Raw genomic sequence first — 26,133 nt, 5'->3', positions numbered from 1 at the left:
AAACACAGAAATTGCATCGGGATTGAATTAAAAAGGCACAATGCCAAATTATGTACATAAAGAGTGAATCTTCTAAGAGTTGGTGCTGTGAGCGGATCCTGGGAGAGCATTATTAGATTCAGCTGCACCTGTGCATGTTTACTGTATCCCTTGGACCTTCACATTGACCATGAAACACAGAAATTGCATCAGGATTGTATACAAAGGCACTATGCCGACTCAAGTACAAGAAGAGTGAATGTTCTAAGAGTTAGATTGTTGAGCGGCTGGTGGGAGACCAGCACCTATGCAGGTTTACTGTGTCGCTTGGTCCTTCACATTGACCAAGAAACACAGAATTTGCTTCGGGATATAACACAAAAGTCACAATGCCGACATAAGTACAAGAAAAGTGCATCTTCAACGTGTTTGTGCTGTGAGCGGCTCCAGGGAGACTAGTATTAGATTTCGATCCACCAGTGCAGGATTTACTGTATACCTTGTACCTTTCCATTGTCTATGAAACACAGAAATTGCATCGGGATTGAATACAAAAGGCACAATGCCGACGACTTAAGTACAAAAAGAGTTAATCTTCTAAGAGTTTGTGTTTTCAGCGGTTTCTGCGAGACCAGTATTACATTCCGCTGCACCAGTGCAGGTTTACTGTATCCCTTGGACCTTCACATTGACCATGAAACACAGAAATTGCATTGGGATTGAATACAAAACCACATTGCCAACATAAGAACAACAAGAGTGAATCTTCTAAGACTTTGTGCTTCGAGCGGCTCCTGAGGGAATAGTTTTGGATTCCGATGTACCAGTGCATGTTTGCTGTATCCCTTGGACCCTCGCATTTACCATGAAACACAAATATGGCATCAGGATTGAATACAAAAGACACAATGCCGACTTAAGTACAAGAAGACTGAATCTTCTAAGAGTTAGTTTTTTGAGCAGCTCCTGGGAGACCAAAACTAGATTCCGATACACCAGTGCAGGTTTACTGTATCCTTGGTCTTCACATTGACCATGAAACACAGAAATTGCATCGGGATTGAACGCAAAAGGCACAATGCCGACTTAAGTTTCATTTGGACCTTCACATTGACCATGAAACACAGAAATTGCATCGGGATTGAATACGGAAGGCACAATGCCGACTTAAGAACAAGAAGAGTGAATCTTCTAAGAGTTTGTGATTTGAGCGGAACCTGGGAGACCACTATTAGATTACGATGCACCAGTGCAGGTTTACTGCGTTCCTTGGACCTTCAAATTGGCCATGAAACACATAAATTGCATCGGGATTGAATACAAAAGGCACAATGCCGACTTAAGTACAAGAAGAGTGAATCTTCTAAGAGTTAGCTCTTTGAGCGGCTCCTGGGAGACCAATATTAGATTCCGATGCACCAGTGCAGGTTTACTTTATGCCTTGGTCCTTCATTTTGACCATGAAACACAGAAATTGCATCGGGATTGAATACAAAAGGCACAATGCCAACTTCAGTACAAGAAGAGTGAATCTTCTAAGAAATAGTGCTTTGAGCGGCTCCTGGGAGACCAGTTTTTGATTCCGATGCACCACTGCAGGTTTACTGTATCCCTTGGACCTTCACATTGACCATGAAACACATAAACTGCATCGGGATTGTATACAAAATGCACAATGCCGACTTAAGTACAAGAAGAGTGAATCTTCTAAGAGTTAGTGCTTTGAGCGGCTCCTGGGAAACCAGTATTAGATTCCGATTCACCGGTGCAGGTTTACTCTATCCCTTGGAACTTCACATTGACCATAAAACACAGAAATTGCAGCGGGATTGAATACAAAAGCACAATGATGACTTAAGTACAAAACGAGTGAATATTCTAAGAGTTTGTGCTTTGAATGGCTCCTGGGAGACCAGTATTAGATTCCGATGCACCAGTGCATCCCTTGAATCTTCACATTGACCATGAAACACAGAAATTGCAACGGGAATGAATACATAAGGCACAATGCCAACTTCAGTACAAGAAGAGTGAATCTTCTAAGAGTTAGTGCTTTGAGCGGCGCCTGGGAGACCAGTATTAGATTTCGATGCACCAGTGCAGGTTTACTTTATGCCTTGGTCCTTCATTTTGACCATGAAACACAGAAATTGCATCGGGATTGAATACAAAATGCACCATCCCGATTTATGCACAAGAAGTGTGAATCTTCTAAGAGTTTGTGCTTTGAGCGGCTCCTGGGAGACCAGTATTAGATTCCGAATGACCAGTGCAGGTTTACTGTATTCCTTGGATCTTATCATTAGCCATGAAACACAGAAATTGCATCGGGATTGAGTTCTAAAACACAATGACGACTTAAGTACAAAAAGAGTGAATCGTCTAAGAGTTTGTGTTTTGAGCGGCTCCTGGGAGACCAGTATTAGATTCCGATGCACCACTGCAGGTTTACTGTATCCCTTGGACTTTCACATTGACCATGAAACACAGAAATTGCTTCGGGATTGAATACAAAAGGAACAATGCCAACTTAAGTACAAGAAGAGTGAATCTTCTAAGAAATAGTGCTTTGAGCGGCTCCTGGGAGACCAGTTTTAGATTCCGATGCACCACTGCAGGTTTACTGTATCCCTTGGACCTTCACATTGACCATGAAACACATAAACTGCATCGGGATTGTATACAAAATGCACAATGCCGACTTAAGTACAAGAAGAGTGAATCTTCTAAGAGTTAGTGCTTTGAGTGGCTCCTGAGAGACCAATATTAGATTCCGATCCACCAGTGCAGGTTTACTGTGTCCGTTGGACCATCACATTCACCATGATACACAGATATTGCATTGGGATTGAATACAAAAGGCACAAGACTAGTATCAGATTCCGATTCACCAGTGCAGTTTTGCTGTATTCCTTGGACTTTCACATTGAGCATGAATCACAGAAATTGCATCGGGATTGATGACAAAAGGCACAATGCGGACTTAAGTCTCCCTTGGACCTTCACATTGAGTATGAAACACAGAAATTGCATCGGGATTGAATACAAAAGCACAATGCGAACTTAAGTACAAGAAGAGTGAATCTTCTAAGAGTTTGTTTTTTGAGCGGCTTCTGGGAGACCAGTATTAGATTCCGATGCTCCAGTGCAGGTTTACTGTAGCCCTCGGGCTTTCATATTGACCATGAAACCCAGAAATTGCATCGGGATTGAATACAAAACGCACAATGCCGACTTAAGTACAAGGAGAGAGAATCTTCCAAGATTTTGTGCTTTGAGCGGATCCTGGGAGACCAGTATTAAATTCCGATGCACCAGTTCTGGTTTACTGTATTCCTTGGGCATTCACATGTCCCATGAAACAAAGAAATTGCATCGGGATTGAATACAAAAGGCACAATGCGACTTAAGTACAAGAAGAGTGAATCTTCTAAGAGTTTGTGCTTTGAACGGCACCTGGGAGACCAGTATTACATTCCGCTGCACCAGTGTAGGTTTACTGTATCCCTTGGACCTTCATATTGACCATGAAACACAGAAATTGCATTGGGATTGAATACAAAACCACATTGCCAACTTAAGAACAACAAGAGTGAATCTTCTAAGACTTTGTGCTTCGAGCGGTTCCTGGGGGAATAGTTTTGGATTCCGATGTACCAGTGCTTGTTTACTGTATTACTTGGACCCTCGCATTTACCATGAAACACAAATATGGCATCAGGATTGAATACAAAAGGCACAATGCCGACGTAAGTACAAGAAGAGTGAATCTTCTAAGAGTTAGTTTTTTGAGCGGCTCCTGGGAGACCAAAATTAGATTCCGATGCACCAGAGCAGGTTTACTGTATCCCTGGTCTTCACATTGACCATGAAACACAGAAATTGCATCGGGATTGAATACAAAAGGCACAATGCCGACTTAAGTTTCATTTGGACCATCACATTGACCATGAAACACAGAAATTTTATCAGGATTGAATTCAAAAGGCACAATGCCGACTTAAGACCAAGAAGAGTGAATCTTCTAAGAGTTTGTGATATGAGCGGAACCATGGAGACGTGTATTAGATTACGATGCGCCAGTGCATGTTCACTGCATTGCTTGGACCTTCACATTGGCCATGAAACACATAAATTGCATCGGGATTGAATACAAAAGTCACAAGGCTAGTATTAGATTCCGATTCGCCAGTGCAGTTTTACTGTATTACTTGGACCTTCACATTGACCATGAAACTCAGAAATTGCATCGGGATTGATGATAAAAGGCACAATGCGGACTTAAGTTTCCCTTGGACCTTCACATTGACCATGAAACACGGAAATTGCATCGGGATTGAATACAAGAGCACAATGCCAACTTAAGTACAAGAAGAGTGAATCTTCTAAGAGTTTGTTTTTTGAGCGGCTTCTGGGAGACCAGTATTAGATTCCGATGCACCAGTGCAGGTTTACTGTATTCCTTGGGCAATTACATGTCCCATGAAACACAGAAATTGCATCGGGATTGAATACAAAAGGCACAATGCGACTTAAGTATAAGAAGAGTGAATCTTCTAAGAGTTAGTGTTTTGAGTGGCTGTTGGGGGACCAGTATTAGATTCCGGTGCACCAGTGCAGGTTTACTGTATCCCTTGGGCCTTCACATTGACCATGAAAGACAGATATTGCATCGGGATTGAATACAAAAGGCACAAGACTAGTATTAGATTCCGATGCACCAGTGCAGGTTTGCTGTATCCCTTGGACCTTCACATTGACCATGAAACATAGAAATTGCATCGGGATATAATACAAAAGGCACAATGGCGACTTAAGTGCAAGAAGAGTGAATCTTCTAAGAGTTTGTGCATTGAGCGGCTCCTGGGAGGCCAGTGTTAGATTCCAATGCCCTGTTGCATGTTTACTGTATCTCTTGGAAGTTCACGTTGACCATTAAACACAAAAACTGCATCGGGATGGAATACAAAAGGCACAATGCCGACTTAAGTACAAGACGAGTGAATCTTCTAAGAGTTTGTAATTTGAGGGTCTCCTGGGAGACAAATATTTGATTCCGTTCCACCAGTGCCGGTTTACTGTATCACTTGCATCTTCACATTGAGCATGAAACACAGAAATTGCATCGGGATATAATTAAAAAGGCACAATGCCAAATTATGTACAATAAGAGTTAATCTTGTAAGAGTTGGTGCTTTGAGCGGATCCTGGGAGACCAGTATTAGATTCCGATGCACCAGTGCAGGTTTACTGTATTCCTTGGGCAATTACATGTCCCATGAAACACAGAAATTGCATCGGGATTGAATACAAAATGCACAATGCCGACTTAAGTACAAGAAGAGAGAATCTTCCAAAATTTTGTGCTTTGAGCGGATCCTGGGAGACCAGTATTACATTCCGCTGCACCAGTGCAGGTTTACTGTATCCCTTGGACCTTCACATTGACCATGAAACACAGAAATTGCATTGGGATTGAATACAAAACCACATTGCCAACTGAAGAACAACAAGAGAGAAACTTCTAAGACTTTGTGCTTTGAGCGGCTCCTGGGAGAATAGTTTTGGATTCTGATGTACCAGTGCATGTTTACTGTATCCCTTGGACCTTCGCATTTACCATGAAACACAGATGTGGTATCAGGATTGAATACAAAAGGCACAATGCCGACTTAAGTACAAGAAGAGTGAATCTTCTAAGAGTTAGTATTTTGAGCGGCTCCTGAGAGACCAAAATTAGATTCCGATGCACCAGTGCAGGTTTACTGTATCCCTGGTCTTCACATTTACCATGAAACACAGAAATTGCATCGGGATTGAATACAAAAGGCACAATGCCGACTTCAGTTTCATTTGGACCCTCACATTGACCATGAAACACAGAAATTGCATCGGGATTGAATACAAAAGGCACAATGCCGACTTAAGAACATCAAGAGTGAATCTCCTATGAGTTTGTGATTTGAGCGGAACCTGGGAGACGAGTATTAGATTACGATGCACCAGTGCAGGTTTGCTGTATCCCTTGGACTTTCACATTGTCCATGAAACACAGAAATTGCATCGGGATTGATGACAAAAGGCGCAATGCCGACCTAAGTTTCATTTGGACTTTCACATTGATCATGAAACACAGAAATTGCATCGGGATTGAATACAAAAGGCACAATGCCGACTAAAGTACAAGAAGAGTGAATCTTATAAGAGTTTCTACTTTGAGCGGCTCCTGGGATCTTAGTATTAGATTCCTATCCACCAGTAAAGGTTTACTGCATTCCTTGGACTTTCTCATTGACCATGAAACACATAAACTGCATCGGGATCGAATAAAAAACGCACAATGCAGACTGAAGTCAAAGAAAAGTAAATCTACTAATAGTTTGTGCCTTGAGCGGCACCTAGGAGACCAGTATTAGATTCCGATGCACCAGTGCGGATTTACGTTATCCCTTGGTCCTTCACATTGACATTGAAAATGAGATATTGCATAGGGATTGAATACAAAATGCACAATGCCGACTTATGCACAAGAAGTGTGAATCTTCTAAGAGTTAGTGCTTTGAGCGGCTCCTGGGAGACCAATATTAGATTCCGATGCACCAGTGCAGGTTTACTGTATCCCTTGGACCTTCACATAGACCATGAAGCACAGAAATTGCATCGGGATTGAATACAAAAGGCAAAGTGCAGACTTAAGTACAAGAAGAGTGAATCTTCTAACAGTTTGTTCTTTGACCGGCGCCTGGGAGACCAGTATTAGATTTCGATGCACCAGAGCTGGTTTACTTTATGCCTTGGTCCTTCATTTTGACCATGAAACACAGAAATTGCATCGGGATTGAATACAAAATGCACAATGCCGACTTATGCACAAGAAGTGTGAATCTTCTAAGAGTTAGTGCTTTGAGCGGCTCCTGGGAGACCAGTATTAGATTCCGATGGACCAGTGCAGGTTTACTGTATTCCTTGGATCTTCACATTAACCATGAAACACAGAAATTGCTTCGGGATTGAATTCAAAAACACAATGACGACTTAAGTACAAAAAGAGTGAATCTTCTAAGAGTTTGTGTTTTGAGCGGCTCCTGGGAGACCAGTATTAGATTCCGATGCACCACTGCAGGTTTACTGTATCCCTACGACTTTCACATTGACCATGAAACACAGAAATTGCTTCAGGATTGAATACAAAAGGCACAATTCCAACTTAAGTACAAGAAGAGTGTATCTTCTAAGAGTTAGTGTTTTGAGCGGCTCCTGGGAAACCAGTATTAGAATCCGATTCACCGGTGCAGGTTTACTCTATCCCTTGGACCTTCACATTGACCATGAAACACAGAAATTACATCGGGATTGAATACAAAAACACAATGACGACTTAAGTACAAGAAGAGTGAATCTGCTAAGAGTTTGTGCTTTGAGCGGCTACTGGGAGACCAGTATTAGATTCCGCTGCACCAGTGTAGGTTTACTGCATCCCTTGGACCTTCACATTGACCAATGAAGCACAGAAATTGCACCGGGATTGAATACAAAAGGCACAATGCCAACTTAAGTACAAGAAGAGTGAATCTTCTAAAAGTTATTGCTTTGAGCGGCTCCTGGGAGACCAGTACTGGATTCCGATGCACCAGTGCACGTTTACTGTATCCCATGGTCGTTCACATTGGCCATAAAACACAGAAATTACCTCGGGATTGAATGCAAAATGTACAATGCCGACTTAAGTACAAAAAGAATGAATCATCTAAGAGATTGTGCTATGAGCGGGTCCTGAGACACCAGTATTAGATTCCGATGCACCAGTGCAGGTCTACTGTATCCCTTGGATCTTCACAATGACCACGAAACACAAATATTGCATCGGGATTGAATACAAAAGCCACATTGCCGACTTAAGTACAAGAAGAGTGATTCTTCTAAGGGTTTGTGTTTTGAGCGGCTCCTGGGAGACCAGTATTAGATTCCGATGCACCAGTGCGGGTTTACTGTATCCCTTGGACCTTCACATTGACCATGAAACACAGAAAATGAATCGGGATTTAATACAGAAACACAATGACGACTTAAGTACAAAAAGAGTGAATCTTGTATGAGTTTGTGTTTTAAGCGGCTCCTGGGAGACCAGTATTAGATTCCGATGCACCAGTGCTGGTTTTCTGTATCCCTTGGACCTTCACATTGACCATGAAACACAGAAATTGCATCGGGCTTGAATACAAAAGGCTCAATGCCAACTTAAGTACAAGAAGAGTGAATCTTCTAAGAATTAGTGCTTTGAGCGGCTCCTGGGTGGCCAGTATTAAATTCCGATGCACCGGTGCAGGTTTACTGTATCCTATGGACCCTCACATTGACCATGAAACACAAAAATTGCATCGGGATTGAATACAAAAGGCACAATGCCGATTTAAGTACAAGAAGAGTGAATCTTCTAAGAGTTTGTGGTCTAAGCGTCTCCTGGGAGATCAGTATTACATTCCGATGCACCACTGCGGGTTTACTGTAGCCCTTGGACCTTCACATTGACCATGAAACACAGAAATTGCATCGGGATTGAATGCAAAATGCACAATGACGACTTAAGTACAAAAAGAGTGAATCTTCTAAGAGATTGTGTTTTGAGCGGCTACTGGGAGAGCAGGATTAGATTACGATGCCCCAGTGCAGGTTTACTGTGTCCCTTGGACGTTCACATTGACCATGAAACACAGAAATTGCATCGGGATTGAATACAAAAAGCACAATGCAAACTTAAGTACAAGAAGAGCGAATCTTATAAGAGTTTGTGTTTTGTGTGGCTCCTGGTAGACCAGTAATAGATTCCGATGGACCAGTGCAGGTTTACTGTATACCTTGGACCTTCACATTCACCATGAAACACAGATATTGCATCGGGATTGAATATAAAAGGCACAATGCCAACTAAAGTACAGGAAGACTGAATCTTCTAAGAGTTTGTGATTTGAGCGGCTCCTGGGAGACCAGTATTAGATTACGATGCACCAGCGCAGGTTAACTTTACGCCTTAATCCTTCACATTGACCATGAAACGCAGAAATTACATCGGGATCGAATACAAAAGGCACAATGCGTACTTAAGTACAAGAAAAGTGAATCTTCTAAGAGTTTTTGCTTTGAGCGGCTCCTGGGGGACCAGTATTAGATTCCGATGCACCAGTGCAGATTTACTGTATCCCTTGGACCTTCACATGAACCATGAAACACAGAAATTGGATCGGAATTGAATATAAAATGCACAATGACAACTTATGAACAAGAAGAGTGAATCTTCTAAGAGTTTGTGCTTTGAGCGGCTCCTGGGAGAGCAGTTTTAGATTCCGATGCACCAGTGCAAGTCTACTGTATCCCTTGGACCTTCACATTGACCATGAAACACAGATATTGCATCGGTATTGGATAGAAAAGGCACAAGAAGAATGAGTCTTCTAAGGCTTTTCGCGGATGATGCTGTAGTATACAGAGAAGTTGCTGCATTAGAAAATTGTAGCGAAATACAGGAAGATCTGCAGCGGATAGGCACTTGGTGCAGAGAGTGGCAACTGACCCTTAACATAGACAAATGTAATGTATTGCGAATACATAGAAAGAAGGATCCTTTATTGTATGATTATATGATAGCGGAACAAACACTGGTAGCAGTTACTTCTGTAAAATATCTGGGAGTATGCGTACGGAACGATTTGAAGTGGAATGATCATATAAAACTAATTGTTGGTAAGGCGGGTACCAGGTTGAGATTCATTGGGAGAGTGCTTAGAAAATGTAGTCCATCAACAAAGGAGGTGGCTTACAAAACACTCGTTCGACCTATACTTGAGTATTGCTCATCAGTGTGGGATCCGTACCAGGTCGGGTTGACGGAGGAGATAGAGAAGATCCAAAGAAGAGCGGCGCGTTTCGTCACTGGGTTATTTGGTAACCGTGATAGCGTTACGGAGATGTTTAATAAACTCAAGTGGCAGACTCTGCAAGAGAGGCGCTCTGCATCGCGGTGTAGCTTGCTCGCCAGGTTTCGAGAGGGTGCGTTTCTGGATGAGGTATCGAATATATTGCTTCCCCCTACTTATACTTCCCGAGGAGATCACGAATGTAAAATTAGAGAGATTAGAGCGCGCACGGAGGCTTTCAGACAGTCGTTCTTCCCGCGAACCATACGCGACTGGAACAGGAAAGGGAGGTAATGACAGTGGCACGTAAAGCGCCCTCCGCCACACACCGTTGGGTGGCTTGCGGAGTATCAATGTAGATGTAGATGTAGATGTAGAAGGGTTTGTGCTTTCAGCGGCTCCTGGGAGACCAGTATTAGCTTCCGATGCACCAGTGCGGGTTTATTCTATCCCTTGGAGCTTCACATTGACCATGAAACACAGAAACTGCATCGGGATTGACTACAGAAATACAATGACGACTTAAGTACAAGAAGAGTGAAGCTTCAATGAGATTGTGATTTGAGCGAATCCGGGGGCCCAATATTAGATTCCTATCCACCAGTGCAGGTTTACTGCATTCCTTGAACCTACACATAGACCATGAAACACATAATCTTCATCGGGATTGAATACAAAATGCACAATGGTGACTTAAGTACAAGAAGAATGAATCTTCTAAGAGTTAGTGTTTTGAGCGGCTCCTGGGAGGCCAGTAATAGATTCCGATGCACCAGTGCAGGATTACTGTATCCCTTGGACCTTCACATTGGCCATGATACACAGAAATCACATCGGGATTGAATACAAAACGCACAATGCCGACTAAAGTTCAAGAAGAGTAAATCTTCTAAGAGTTTGTTCTTTGAGCGGCTCCTGGAAGACCAGTATTAGATTCCAATGCACCAGTGCGGGTTTATTCTATCCCTTGGAGCTTCACATTGAGCATGAAACACAGAATTTGCATTGGGATTGATTACAGAAATACAATGACGACTTAAGTACAAGAAGAGTGAAGCTTCTATGTGTTTGTTCTTTGAGCGGCTCCTGGAAGACCAGTATTGGATTCCAATGCACCAGTGCACGTTTACTGTATCCCTTGGACCTTCACATTGACCATGACAACACACATATTGCATCGGGATTGAATACAAAAGGCACAATGCCGACTAAAGTACAAGAAGAGTGAATCTTATAAGAGTTTCTACTTTGAGCGGCTCCTGGGATCTTAGAATTAGATTCCTATCCACCAGTAAAGGTTTACTGCATTCCTTGGACTTTCTCATTGACCATGAAACACATAAACAGCATCGGGATCGAATAAAAAACGCACAATGCAGACTGAAGTCAAAGAAAAGTAAATCTACTAATAGTTTGTGCCTTGAGCGGCACCTAGGAAACCAGTATTACATTCCGATGCACCAGTGCGGATTTACGTTATCCCTTGGTCCTTCACATTGACATTGAAAATGAGATATTGCATAGGGATTGAATACAAAATGCACAATGCCTACTTAAGTACAAGAAGAGTGAATCTTCTTGGAGTTTGTATTTTGAGCGGCTCCTGGGATACCAGTATTAGATTCCATTGCACCAGTGCAGGTTTACTGTATGCCTTGGACCTTCACATTGACCATGAAATACACAATAGGCATCGGAATGGAATACAAAATCCACATGCCGACTTAAGTACAAGAAGAGTGAATCTTCAAAGAGTTTGTGCTTTGAGCGGCTCCTGGGAAACCAGTATTAGATTCCGCTGCACCAGTGCTGTTTTACTGTATCTTTTTGACCTTCACATTGGCCACAAAAAACAGAAATTGCATCGGGATCGAATTCAAAAGCACAATGCCGACTTAAGTACAAGAAGAGTGAATCTTCTAAGAGTTAGCTCTTTGAGCGGCTCCTGGGATACCAATATTAGATTCCGATGCACCAGTGCAGGTTTACTGTATCCCTTGGACCTTCACATAGACCATGAAGCACAGAAATTGCATCGGGATTGAATACAAAAGGCAAAGTGCAGACTTAAGTACAAGAAGAGTGAATCTTCTAACAGTTTGTTCTTTGACCGGCGCCTGGGAGACCAGTATTAGATTTCGATGCACCAGTGCTGGTTTACTTTATGCCTTGGTCCTTCATTTTGACCATGAAACACAGAAATTGCATCGGGATTGAATACAAAATGCACAATGCCGACTTAAGTACAAGAAGAGTGAAGCTTCTATGAGTTTGTGCTTTAAGCGGCTCCGGGGAGCCCAATATTAGATTCCTATCCAGCAGTGCAGGTTTACTGCATTCCTTGGACCATCACATTGACCATGAAACACATAAACTGCATTGGGATTGTATACAAAATGCACAATGCCGACTTAAGTACAAAAAGAGTGAATCTGCTAAGAGTTAGTGCTTTGAGCGGCTCCTGGGAAACCAGTATTAGATTCTGATTCACCGGTGCAGGTTTACTCTATCCCTTGGACCCTCACATTGACCATGAAACACAGAAATTGCATCGGGATTGAATACAAAAACACAATGACGACTTAAGTACAAGAAGAGTGAATCTGCTAAGAGTTTGTGCTTTGAGCGGCTACTGGGAGACCAGTTTTAGATTCCGATGCACCAGTGATGGTTTACTGTATCCCTTGGACTTTCACATTGACCTTGAAACACAGAAATTGTATCGGGATTGAATACAAAAACACAAAGCCGGCTTAAGTACAAAAAGAGTGAATCTTCTAAGAGTTTGTGTTTTGAGCAGCTCCTGGGAGACCAGTATTAGATTCCGCTGCACCAGTGTAGGTTTACTGTATCCCTTGCACCTTCACATTGACCAATGAAGCGCAGAAATTGCACCGGGATTGAATACAAAAGGCACAATGCCAACTTAAGTACAAGAAGAGTGAATCTTCTAAGAGTTATTGCTTTGAGCGGCTCCTGGGAGACCAGTACTGGATTCTGATGCACCACTGCACGTTTACTGTATCCCTTGGTCGTTCACATTGGCCATAAAACACAGAAATTACCTCGGGATTGAATGCAAAATGTACAATGCCGACTTAAGTACAAAAAGAATGAATCATCTAAGAGTTTGTGCTATGAGCGGGTCCTGAGACACTAGTATTAGATTCCGATGCACCAGTGCAGGTCTACTGTATCCCTTGGATCTTCACAATGACCACGAAACACAAATATTGCATCGGGATTGAATAAAAAAGTCACATTGCCGACTTAAGTACAAGAAGATTGATTCTTCTAAGGGTTTGTGTTTTGAGCGGCTCCTGGGAGACCAGTATTAGCTTCCGATGCACCAGTGCGGGTTTACTGTATCCCTTGGACCTTCACATTGATCATGAAACACAGAAAATGAATCGGGATTTAATACAGAAACACAATGACGACTTAAGTACAAAAAGAGTGAATCTTCTATGAGTTTGTGTTTTGAGCGGCTCCTGGGAGACCAGTATTAGATTCCGATGCACCAGTGCTGGTTTTCTGTATCCCTTGGACCTTCACATTGACCATGAAACACAGAAATTGCATGCGGATTGAATACAAAAGGCTCAATGCCAACTTAAGTACAAGAAGAGTGAATCTTCTAAGAATTAGTGCTTTGAGCGGCTCCTGGGTGGCCAGTATTAGATTCCGATGCACCGGTGCAGGTTTACTGTATCCCATGGACCTTCACATTGACCATGAAACACAAAAATTGCATCGGGATTGAATACAAAAGGCACAATGCCGACTCAAGTACAAAAAGAGTGAATCTTCTATGAGTTTGTGTTTTGAGCGGCTCCTGGGAGACCAGTATTAGATTCCGATGCACCAGTGCGGGTTTACTGTAGCCCTTGGACCTTCACATTGACCATGAAACACAGAAATTGCATCGGGATTGAATGCAAAATGCACAATGACGACTTAAGTACAAAAAGAGTGAATCTTCTAAGAGATTGTGTTTTGAGCGGCTACTGGGAGAGCAGGATTAGATTACGATGCCCCAGTGCAGGTTTACTGTTTCCCTTGGACGTTCACATTGACCATGAAACACAGAAATTGAATCGGGATTGAATACAAAAAGCACAATGCAAACTTAGGTACAAGAAGAGCGAATCTTATAAGAGTTTGTGTTTTGTGTGGCTCCTGGTAGTCCAGTAATAGATTCCGATGGACCAGTGCAGGTTTACTGTATACCTTGGACCTTCACATTCACCATGAAACACAGATATTGCATCGGGATTAAATGCAAAACGTACAATGCCGACTTAAGTACAAGAAGAGTGAGTTATCGAAGAGTTTGTGATATGAGCGGCTCCTGAGACACCAGCATTAGATTCCGATGCACCAGTGCAGGTTTACCGTTCCCCTTGGACCTTCACATTGACCATGAAACACTGAAATTGCATCGGGATTGAATACAACAGGCACAATGCCGACTTAAGTACAGGAAAAGTGAATCTTCTAAGAGTTTGTGATTTGAGCGGCTCCTGGGAGACCAGTATTAGATTACGATGCACCAGCGCAGGTTAACTTTACGCCTTAATCCTTCACATTGACCATGAAACGCAGAAATTACATCGGGATCGAATACAAAAGGCACAATGCGTACTTAAGTACAAGAAAAGTGAATCTTCTAAGAGTTTTTGCTTTGAGCGGCTCCTGGGGGACCAGTATTAGATTCCGATGCACCAGTGCAGATTTACTGTATCCCTTGGACCTTCACATGAACCATGAAACACAGAAATTGGATCGGAATTGAATATAAAATGCACAATGACAACTTATGAACAAGAAGAGTGAATCTTCTAAGAGTTTGTGCTTTGAGCGGCTCCTGGGAGAGCAGTTTTAGATTCCGATGCACCAGTGCAAGTCTACTGTATCCCTTGGACCTTCACATTGACCATGAAACACAGATATTGCATCGGTATTGGATAGAAAAGGCACAAGAAGAATGAGTCTTCTAAGGGTTTGTGCTTTCAGCGGCTCCTGGGAGACCAGTATTAGCTTCCGATGCACCAGTGCGGGTTTATTCTATCCCTTGGAGCTTCACATTGACCATGAAACACAGAAACTGCATCGGGATTGACTACAGAAATACAATGACGACTTAAGTACAAGAAGAGTGAAGCTTCTATGAGATTGTGATTTGAGCGAATCCGGGGGCCCAATATTAGATTCCTATCCACCAGTGCAGGTTTACTGCATTCCTTGAACCTACACATAGACCATGAAACACATAATCTTCATCGGGATTGAATACAAAATGCACAATGGTGACTTAAGTACAAGAAGAGTGAATCTTCTAAGAGTTAGTGTTTTGAGCGGCTCCTGGGAGACCAGTAATAGATTCCGATGCACCAGTGCAGGATTACTGTATCCCTTGGACCTTCACATTGGCCATGATACACAGAAATCACATCGGGATTGAATACAAAACGCACAATGCCGACTAAAGTTCAAGAAGAGTAAATCTTCTAAGAGTTTGTTCTTTGAGCGGCTCCTGGAAGACCAGTATTAGATTCCAATGCACCAGTGCGGGTTTATTCTATCCCTTGGAGCTTCACATTGAGCATGAAACACAGAATTTGCATTGGGATTGATTACAGAAATACAATGACGACTTAAGTACAAGAAGAGTGAAGCTTCTATGTGTTTGTTCTTTGAGCGGCTCCTGGAAGACCAGTATTAGATTCCAATGCACCAGTGCACGTTTACTGTATCCCTTGGACCTTCACATTGACCATGACAACACACATATTGCATCGGGATTGAATACAAAAGGCACAATGCCGACTAAAGTACAAGAAGAGTGAATCTTATAAGAGTTTCTACTTTGAGCGGCTCCTGGGATCTTAGAATTAGATTCCTATCCACCAGTAAAGGTTTACTGCATTCCTTGGACTTTCTCATTGACCATGAAACACATAAACAGCATCGGGATCGAATAAAAAACGCACAATGCAGACTGAAGTCAAAGAAAAGTAAATCTACTAATAGTTTGTGCCTTGAGCGGCACCTAGGAGACCAGTATTAGATTCCGATGCACCAGTGCGGATTTACGTTATCCCTTGGTCCTTCACATTGACATTGAAAATGAGATATTGCATAGGGATTGAATACAAAATGCACAATGCCTACTTAAGTACAAGAAGAGTGAATCTTCTTGGAGTTTGTATTTTTAGCGGCTCCTGGGATACCAGTATTAGATTCCATTGCACCAGTGCAGGTTTACTGTATGCCTTGGACCTTCACATTGACCATGAAATACACAATAGGCATCGGAATGGAATACAAAATCCACATGCCGACTTAAGTACAAGAAGAGTGAATCTTCAAAGAGTTTGTGCTTTGAGCGGCTCCTGGGAAACCAGTATTAGATTCCGCTGCACCAGTGCTGTTTTACTGTATCTTTTTGACCTTCACATTGGCCACAAAAAACAGAAATTGCATCGGGATCGAATTCAAAAGCACAATGCCGACTTAAGTACAAGAAGAGTGAATCTTCTAAGAGTTAGCTCTTTGAGCGGCTCCTGGGATACCAATATTAGATTCCGATGCACCAGTGCAGGTTTACTGTATCCCTTGGACCTTCACATAGACCATGAAGCACAGAAATTGCATCGGGATTGAATACAAAAGGCAAAGTGCAGACTTAAGTACAAGAAGAGTGAATCTTCTAACAGTTTGTTCTTTGACCGGCGCCTGGGAGACCAGTATTAGATTTCGATGCACCAGTGCTGGTTTACTTTATGCCTTGGTCCTTCATTTTGACCATGAAACACAGAAATTGCATCGGGATTGAATACAAAATGCACAATGCCGACTTAAGTACAAGAAGAGTGAAGCTTCTATGAGTTTGTGCTTTAAGCGGCTCCGGGGAGCCCAATATTAGATTCCTATCCAGCAGTGCAGGTTTACTGCATTCCTTGGACCATCACATTGACCATGAATCACATAAACTGCATTGGGATTGTATACAAAATGCACAATGCCGACTTAAGTACAAAAAGAGTGAATCTGCTGAGAGTTAGTGCTTTGCGCGGCTCCTGGGAAACCAGTATTAGATTCGGATTCACCGGTGCAGGTTTACTCTATCCCTTGGACCCTCACATTGACCATGAAACACAGAAATTGCATCGGGATTGAATACAAAAACACAATGACGACTTAAGTACAAGAAGAGTGAATCTGCTAAGAGTTTGTGCTTTGAGCGGCTACTGGGAGACCAGTTTTAGATTCCGATGCACCAGTGATGGTTTACTGTATCCCTTGGACTTTCACATTGACCTTGAAACACAGAAATTGGATCGGAATTGAATATAAAATGCACAATGACAACTTATGAACAAGAAGAGTGAATCTTCTAAGAGTTTGTGCTTTGAGCGGCTCCTGGGAGAGCGGTATTAGATTCCGATGCACCAGTGCAAGTCTACTGTATCCCTTAGACCTTCACATTGACCATGAAACACAGATATTGCATCGGTATTGGATACAAAAGGCACAAGAAGAATGAGTCTTCTAAGGGTTTGTGCTTTCAGCGGCTCCTGGGAGACCAGTATTAGCTTCCGATGCACCAGTACGGGTTTATTCTATCCCTTGGAGCTTCACATTGACCATGAAACACAGATACTGCATCGGGATTGACTACAGAAACACAATGACAACTTAAGTACAAGAAGAGTGAAGCTTCTATGAGTTTGTGATTTGAGCGAATCCGGAGGCCCAATATTAGATTCCTATCCACCAGTGCAGGTTTACTGCATTCCTTCAACCTACACATAGACCATGAAACACATAATCTTCATCGGGATTGAATACAAAATGCACAATGGTGACTTAAGTACAAGAAGAGTGAATCTTCTAAGAGTTAGTGTTTTGAGCGGCTCCTGGGAGACCAGTAATAGATTCCGATGCACCAGTGCAGGATTACTGTATCCCTTGGACCTTCACATTGGCCATGAAACACAGAAATTACATCGGGATTGAATACAATACGCACAGTGCCGACTAAAGTTCAAGAAGAGTAAATCTTCTAAGAGTTTGTTCTTTGAGCGGCTCCTGGAAGACCAGTATTAGATTCCAATGCATCAGTGCGGGTTTATTCTGTCCCTTGGACCTTCACATTGACCATGAAACACAAAAATTGCATCGGGATTGAATTCAAAAGGCATAATGCCAACGTAAGTACAGGAAGAGTGAATCTTCTATGAGTTAGTGTTTTGAGCGGCTCCTGGGAGACCAATATTAAATTCCGTCGCACCAGTGTCGGTTTACTGTATCCCTTGGACCTTAACATTCACCATGAAACACAGATATTGCATCGGGATTGAATACAAACGGCACATTGCACTGTTAAGTACAACAAGAGTGAATCTTCAAAGGGTTTGTGCTTTGAGCGGCTCCTCTGAGACCAGTATTAGCTTCCGATGCACCAGTGCGGGTTTACTGTAGCCCTTGGACCTTCACATTGACCATGAAACACAGAAATTGCATCGGAATTGAATACAAAATGCACATTGACGTCTTAAGTACAAAAAGAGTGAATCTTCTAAGAGTTTTTGTTTTGAGCGGCTACTGGGAGAGCAGTATTATATTCCGATGCCCCAATGCAGGTTTACTGTGTCCCTTGGTCGTTCACATTGACCATGAAACACAGAAGTTGAATCGGGATTGAATACAAAAAGCACAATGCAAACTTAAGTACAAGAAGAGCGAATCTTCTAAGAGTTTGTGTTTTGAGTGGCTCCTGGTAGACCAGTAATATAATCCGATGGACGGGTGCAGGTTTACTGTATCCCTTGGACCTTCACATTGACCATGAAACACAGAAATTACATCGGGATCGAATACGAAAGGCACAATGCGTACTTAAGTACAAGAAAAGTGGATCTTCTAAGAGTTTTTGCTTTGGGCGGCGCCTGGGGGCCAGTATTTGATTCCGATGCACAAGTGCAGGTTTGCTGTATCCCTTGGACCTTCACATTAACCATGAAACACAGAAATTGCATCGGGATTGAATACAAAAGTCACAATGACGACTTAAGTACAAAAAGAGGGAATCTACTAAGAGTTTGTGTTTTTGAGTGGCTACTGGGAGACCAGTATTAGATTCCGATGCACCAGTGCAGGTTTATCCCTTGGACTTTCACATTGACCACGAAACACAGAAATCGCATCGGGATTGAATACAAAAGCATAATGTCAACTTAAGTACAAGAAGAGTGATTCTTCTAAGAGTTAGTGTTTTAAGCGGCTCCTGCGAGACCAATATTACATTCTGTCGCACCAGTGCAGGTTTACTGTATCCCTTGGACCGTAACATTCACCATGAAACACAGATATTGCATCGGGATTGAATACAAACGGCAAATTGCACTGTTAAGTACAACGAGAGTGAATCTTCAAAGGGTTTGTGCTTTGAGCGGCTCCTGGGAGACCAGTATTAGCTTCCGATGCACCAATGCGGGTTTACTGTAGCCCTTGGACCTACACATTGACCATGAAACACAGAAATTCCATCGGGATTGAATACAAAAAGCACAATCCAAACTTAAGTACAAGAAAAGCGAATCTTCTAAGAGTTTGTGTTTTGTGTGGCTCCTGGTAGACCAGTAATAGATTACGATGGACCAGTGCAGGTTTACTGTATCCCTTGGACCTTCACATTGACCATGAAACACAGAAACTACATCGGGATCGAATACGAAAGGCACAATGCGTACTTAAGTACAAGAAAAGTGAATCTTCTAAGAGTTTTTGCTTTGGGAGGCTCCTGGGGGAAAGTATTAGATTCCGATGCAGCAGTGCAGGTTTACTGTATCCCTTGAACCTTCACATGAACCATGAAACACAGAAATTGCATCAGAATTGAATATAAAATGCATAATGCAAACTTATGAACAAGAAGAGTGAATCCTCTAAGAGTTTGTGTTTTGTGTGGCTCCTGATAGACCAGTAATAGCTTCCGATGGACCAGTGCAGGTTTACTGTATCCCTTGGAAATTCACATTCACCATGAAACACAGATATTGCATCGGGATTGAATGCAAAAGGTACAATGCCGACTTAAGTACAAGAAGAGTGAATCATCTAAAAGTTTGTGCTTTGAGCGGCTCCTGGGAGACCAGTATTAGATTCCGATGCACCAATGCAGGTTTACCGTATCCCTTGGACCTTCACATTAACCACGAAACACAGAAATTGCATCGGAATTGAATACAAAATGCACAATGCCGTCTTAAGCACAAGAAGAGTGAAACTTCTAAGAGTTTGTGCTCTAAGCGTCTCCTGGAACACCAGTATTACATTCCGATGCACCAGCGCGGGTTTACTGTAGCCCTTGGACCTTCACATTGACCATGAAACACAGAAATTGATCTGGATTGAATACAAAAAGCACAATGCAAAGTTAAGTACAAGAAGAGCGAATCTTATAAGAGTTTGTGTTATGTGTGGCTCCTGGTAGACCAGTAATAGATTCCGACGGACCAGTGCAGGTTTACTGTATCCCTTGGACCTTCACATTCACCATGAAACACAGATATTACATCGGGATTGAATATAAAAGGCACAATGGCAACTAAAATACAGGAAGAGTGAATTTTCTAAGAGTTTGTGATTTGAGCACCTTCTAGGAGACCAGTATTAGATTACGATGCACCAGTGCAGGTATACTGTATCCCTTGGACCTTCAAATTGACCATGAAACACAGATATTGCATCGGGATTGAATGCAAAAGGTACAATGCCGACTTAAGTACAAGAAGAGTGAATCATCTGAGGGTTTGTGCTATGAGCGGCTCCTGAGACACCAGTATTCGATTCCGATTCACCAGTGCAGGTTTACTGTTTCCCTTGGACCTTCACATTGACCTTGAAACACAGAAATTGCATCGGGATTGAATACAAAAGGCACAATGCCGACTACAATTCAGGAAGAGTGAATCTTCTAAGAGTTTGTGATTTGAGCGGCTCCTGGGAGACCAGTATTAGATTACGATGCACCAGTGCATGTTAACGTTACGCCTTAACCCTTCACATTGACCATGAAACACAGAAATTACATCTTGATCGAATACAAAAGGCACAACGCGTACTTAAGAACAAGAAAAGCGAACCTTCTAAGAGTTTTTGCTTTGAGCGGCTCCTGGGGGACCAGTATTAGATTCCGATGCACCAGTGCAGGTTTACTGTATGCCTTGGAACTTCGCATGTACCATGAAACACCGAAATTGCATCGGAATAGAATATAAAATGCACAATGCCAACTTATGAACAAGAAGAGTGAATCTTCTAATAGTTTGTGCTTTGAGCGGCTCCTGGGAGACCGGTATTAGATTCCGTTGCACCAGTGCAGGTCTACTGTATCCCTTGGACCTTCACATTGACCATGAAACACAGATATTGCATTGGGAGTGAATACAAAAGGCACGATGCCGACTTAAGTACAAGAAGAGTGAGTTTCTAAGGGTTTGTGCTTTGAGCGGCTCCTGGGAGACCAATATTAGATTCCGATGCACCATTGCAGGTTAACTGTATCCCTTGGAGCTTAACATTCACCATGAACACAGATATTGCATCGGGATTGAATACAAAAGGCACAATGCCGACTTACGTACAAGAAGAGTGAAAACTCTATGAGTTTGCGTTTTGAGCGGCTCCTGGAAGAGCAGTATTAGATTCCGATGCCCCAGGGCAGGTTTACTGTGTCCCTTGGACGTTCACATTGACCATGAAAATCAGAAATAGCATCGGGATTGAATACAAAAGGCACAATGCCAACTTAAGTACAAGAAGAGTGAAGCCTCTATGAGTTTGCGTTTCGAGCGGCTCCTGGAAGAGCAGTATTAGATTCCGATGCATCAATGCAGGTTTACTGTATCCCTTGGATCTTCACATTGGCCATGAAACACAGAAATTACATTGGGATAAAATGTAAAAGGTACATTGCCAACTTAAGTTCAAGAAGAGTGAATCATCTAGGTGTTGGTGCTTTGAGCGTCTCCTGGGAGACCAAAATTAGATTCCGATGCACCAGTGCACGTTTACTGTATCCCTTGGATCTTCACATTAACCATGAAAGTCAGTTATTGCATTGGGATTGAATACAAAGTGCACAATGCCAACTTAAATACAAAAGGAGGAATCTTCTAAGAGTTAGTGATGTGAGCGGATCCTGGGAGATCAATATTAGATTCCGGTGCACAATTGCAGGTTTACTGTATCCCTTGGACCTTAACACTCACCATGAAACACAGATATTGCATCGGTATTGAACACAAAAGGCACAATGCCGACTTCAGTACAAGAAGAGTGAAGCCTCTATGATTTTGCGTTCTTGAGCGGCTCCTGGAAGATTCCGATGCCCCAGGGCAGGTTTACTGTGTCCCTTGGACGTTCACATACCATGAAACACAGAAATTGCATCGGGATTGAATACAAAAGGCACAATGCCGACTTAAGTACAAGAAGAGCGAATCTTCTAAGAGTTTGTGTTTTGTGCGGCTCCTGGTAGACCAGTAGTAGATTCCGAAGGACCAGTGCACGTTTACTGTATCCCGTGGACCTTCACATTCACCATGCAACACAGATATTGAATCAGGATTGAATACAAAGTGCACAATACCGACAAAAGTTCAAGAAGATTGAATCTTCTTAGAGTTAGTGCTTTTGAGCGGCTCCTTGGAGACGAATATTAGATTCCGATGTACCAGGGCAGGTTTACTGTATCCCTTGGACCTTAATATTCACCATGAAACACAGATATTGCATCGGGATTGAATACAAAGGTCACAATGCCGACTTCAGTGCAAGAAGAGTAAGCCTCTATGAGTTTGCGTTTTGAGCGGCTCCTGGGAGAGCAGTATTAGATTCCGATGCCCCAGTGCAGGTTTACTGTGTCCCTTGGACGTTCACATTGACCATGAAACACAGAATTACATCGGGATTCAATGCAAAAGGTACATTGCCGACTAATGTACAAGAAGAGTGAATCATTTAAGAGCTTTGCTTTGAGCGGCTCCTGAGACACCAGCATTAGAATCCAATGCACCAGTGCTGGTTTACTGTTTCCCTTGGGCCCTGACATTGACCATGAAACACAGAAATTGCATTGGGATTGATTACAATAACACACAATGCCTACTAAAGTACAAGAAGAGTGAATCTTCTATGATTTTCTGATTTGAGCGGCTTCTGGGATACCAGTATTAGATTCCGATGCACCAGTGCAGGTTTACTTTATGCCCTAATCCTTCACATTGACCATGAAACACAGAAATTACATCGGGAACGAATACAAAATGCACAATGGCGACTTAAGTACAAGAAGAGTGAATGTTCTAAGAGTTTGTGTTTTTAACGGCTCCTCGTAAATCAGTATTAGATTCAGATGCACCAGTGCAGGTTGACTGTTTCCCTTGGACCTTCACATTGACCATTAAACAGAAATTGCATCGGGATTGAATACAAACGGCACAATGCCGACTTAAGTACAAGAAGAGCGAATCTTCTAAGAGTTTGTGTTTTGTGTGGCTCATGGTGGACTAGTAATAGATTCAGATGGAGAAGTGCAGGTTTACTGTATCCCTTGGACTTGCACATTGACCTTGAAACACAGAAATTGTATCGGGATTGAATACAAAAGCGCAAAGCCGACTTAAGTACAAAAAGATTGAATCTTCTAAGAGTTTGTGCTTTGAGCGGCTCCTGGTGGACCAATATTAGATTCCGATGCATAAGTGCAGGTTTACTGTGTCCCTTGGACCTTCACATTGACCATGAAACACAGAAATTGCATCGGGATTGAATACAAAATGCACAATGACGTCTTAAGTACAAAAAGAGTGAATTTTCTAAGAGTTTTTGTTTTGAGCGGCTACTGGGAGAGCAGTATTATATTCCGATGCCCCAATGCAGGTTTACTGTGTCCCTTGTCGTTCACATTGACCATGAAACACAGAAATTGAATCGGGATTGAATACAAAAAGCACAATGCAAACTTATGTACAAGAAGAGCGAATCTTCTAAGAGTTTGTGTTTTGAGTGGCTCCTGGTAGACCAGTAATATAATCCGATGGACGGGTGCAGGTTTACTGTATCCCTTGGACCTTCACATTGACCATGAAACACAGAAATTACATCGGGATCGAATACGAAAGGCACAATGCGTACTTAAGTACAAGAAAAATGGATCTTCTAAGAGTTTTTGCTTTGGGCGGCGCCTGGGGGCCAGTATTTGATTCCGATGCACAAGTGCAGGTTTGCTGTATCCCTTGGACCTTCACATTGACCATGAAACACAGATATTGCATCGGTATTGGATACAAAAGGCACAAGAAGAATGAGTCTTCTAAGGGATTGTGCTTTCAGCGGCTCCTGGGAGACCAGTATTAGCTTCCGATGCACCAGTACGGGTTTATTCTATCCCTTGGAGCTTCACATTGACCATGAAACACAGATACTGCATCGGGATTGACTACAGAAATACAATGACGACTTAAGTACAAGAAGAGTGAAGCTTCTATGAGTTTGTGATTTGAGCGAATCCGGAGGCCCAATATTAGATTCCTATCCACCAGTGCAGGTTTACTGCATTCCTTGAACCTACACATACACCATGAAACACATAATCTTCATCGGGATTGAATACAAAATGCACAATGGTGACTTAAGTACAAGAAGAGTGAATCTTCTAAGAGTTAGTGTTTTGAGCGGCTCCTGGGAGACCAGTAATAGATTCCGATGCACCAGTGCAGGATTACTGTATCCCTTGGACCTTCACATTGGCCATGAAACACAGAAATTACATCGGGATTGAATACAATACGCACAGTGCCGACTAAAGTTCAAGAAGAGTAAATCTTCTAAGAGTTTGTTCTTTGAGCGGCTCCTGGAAGACCAGTATTAGATTCCAATGCATCAGTGCGGGTTTATTCTATCCCTTGGACCTTCACATTGACCATGAAACACAAAAATTGCATCGGGATTGAATTCAAAAGGCATAATGCCAACTTAAGTACAGGAAGAGTGAATCTTCTATGAGTTAGTGTTTTGAGCGGCTCCTGGGGGACCAATATTAAATTCCGTCGCACCAGTGCCGGTTTACTGTATCCCTTGGACCTTAACATTCACCATGAAACACAGATATTGCATCGGGATTGAATACAAACGGCACATTGCACTGTTAAGTACAACAAGAGTGAATCTTCAAAGGGTTTGTGCTTTGAGCGGCTCCTGGGAGACCAGTAATATAATCCGATGGATGGGTGCAGGTTTACTGTATCCCTTGGACCTTCACATTGACCATGAAACACAGAAATTACATCGGGATCGAATACGAAAGGCACAATGCGTACTTAAGTACAAGAAAAGTGGATCTTCTAAGAGTTTTTGCTTTGGGCGGCGCCTGGGGGCCAGTATTTGATTCCGATGCACAAGTGCAGGTTTGCTGTATCCCTTGGACCTTCACATTAACCATGAAACACAGAAATTGCATCGGGATTGAATACAAAAGTCACAATGACGACTTAAGTACAAAAAGAGGGAATCTACTAAGAGTTTGTGTTTTTGAGTGGCTACTGGGAGACCAGTATTAGATTCCGATGCACCAGTGCAGGTTTATCCCTTGGACTTTCACATTGACCACGAAACACAGAAATCGCATCGGGATTGAATACAAAAGCATAATGTCAACTTAAGTACAAGAAGAGTGATTCTTCTAAGAGTTAGTGTTTTAAGCGGCTCCTGCGAGACCAATATTACATTCCGTCGCACCAGTGCAGGTTTACTGTATCCCTTGGACCGTAACATTCACCATGAAACACAGATATTGCATCGGGATTGAATACAAACGGCAAATTGCACTGTTAAGTACAACGAGAGTGAATCTTCAAAGGGTTTGTGCTTTGAGCGGCTCCTGGGAGACCAGTATTAGCTTCCGATGCACCAATGCGGGTTTACTGTAGCCCTTGGACCTACACATTGACCATGAAACACAGAAATTCCATCGGGATTGAATACAAAAAGCACAATCCAAACTTAAGTACAAGAAAAGCGAATCTTCTAAGAGTTTGTGTTTTGTGTGGCTCCTGGTAGACCAGTAATAGATTACGATGGACCAGTGCAGGTTTACTGTATCCCTTGGACCTTCACATTGACCATGAAACACAGAAACTACATCGGGATCGAATACGAAAGGCACAATGCG

Source organism: Schistocerca americana, unplaced genomic scaffold, assembly GCF_021461395.2.
Source record: "Schistocerca americana isolate TAMUIC-IGC-003095 unplaced genomic scaffold, iqSchAmer2.1 HiC_scaffold_17, whole genome shotgun sequence".
NCBI classification, from domain to species: domain Eukaryota; kingdom Metazoa; phylum Arthropoda; class Insecta; order Orthoptera; family Acrididae; genus Schistocerca; species Schistocerca americana.
This window is presented reverse-complemented; position numbering follows the sequence as displayed.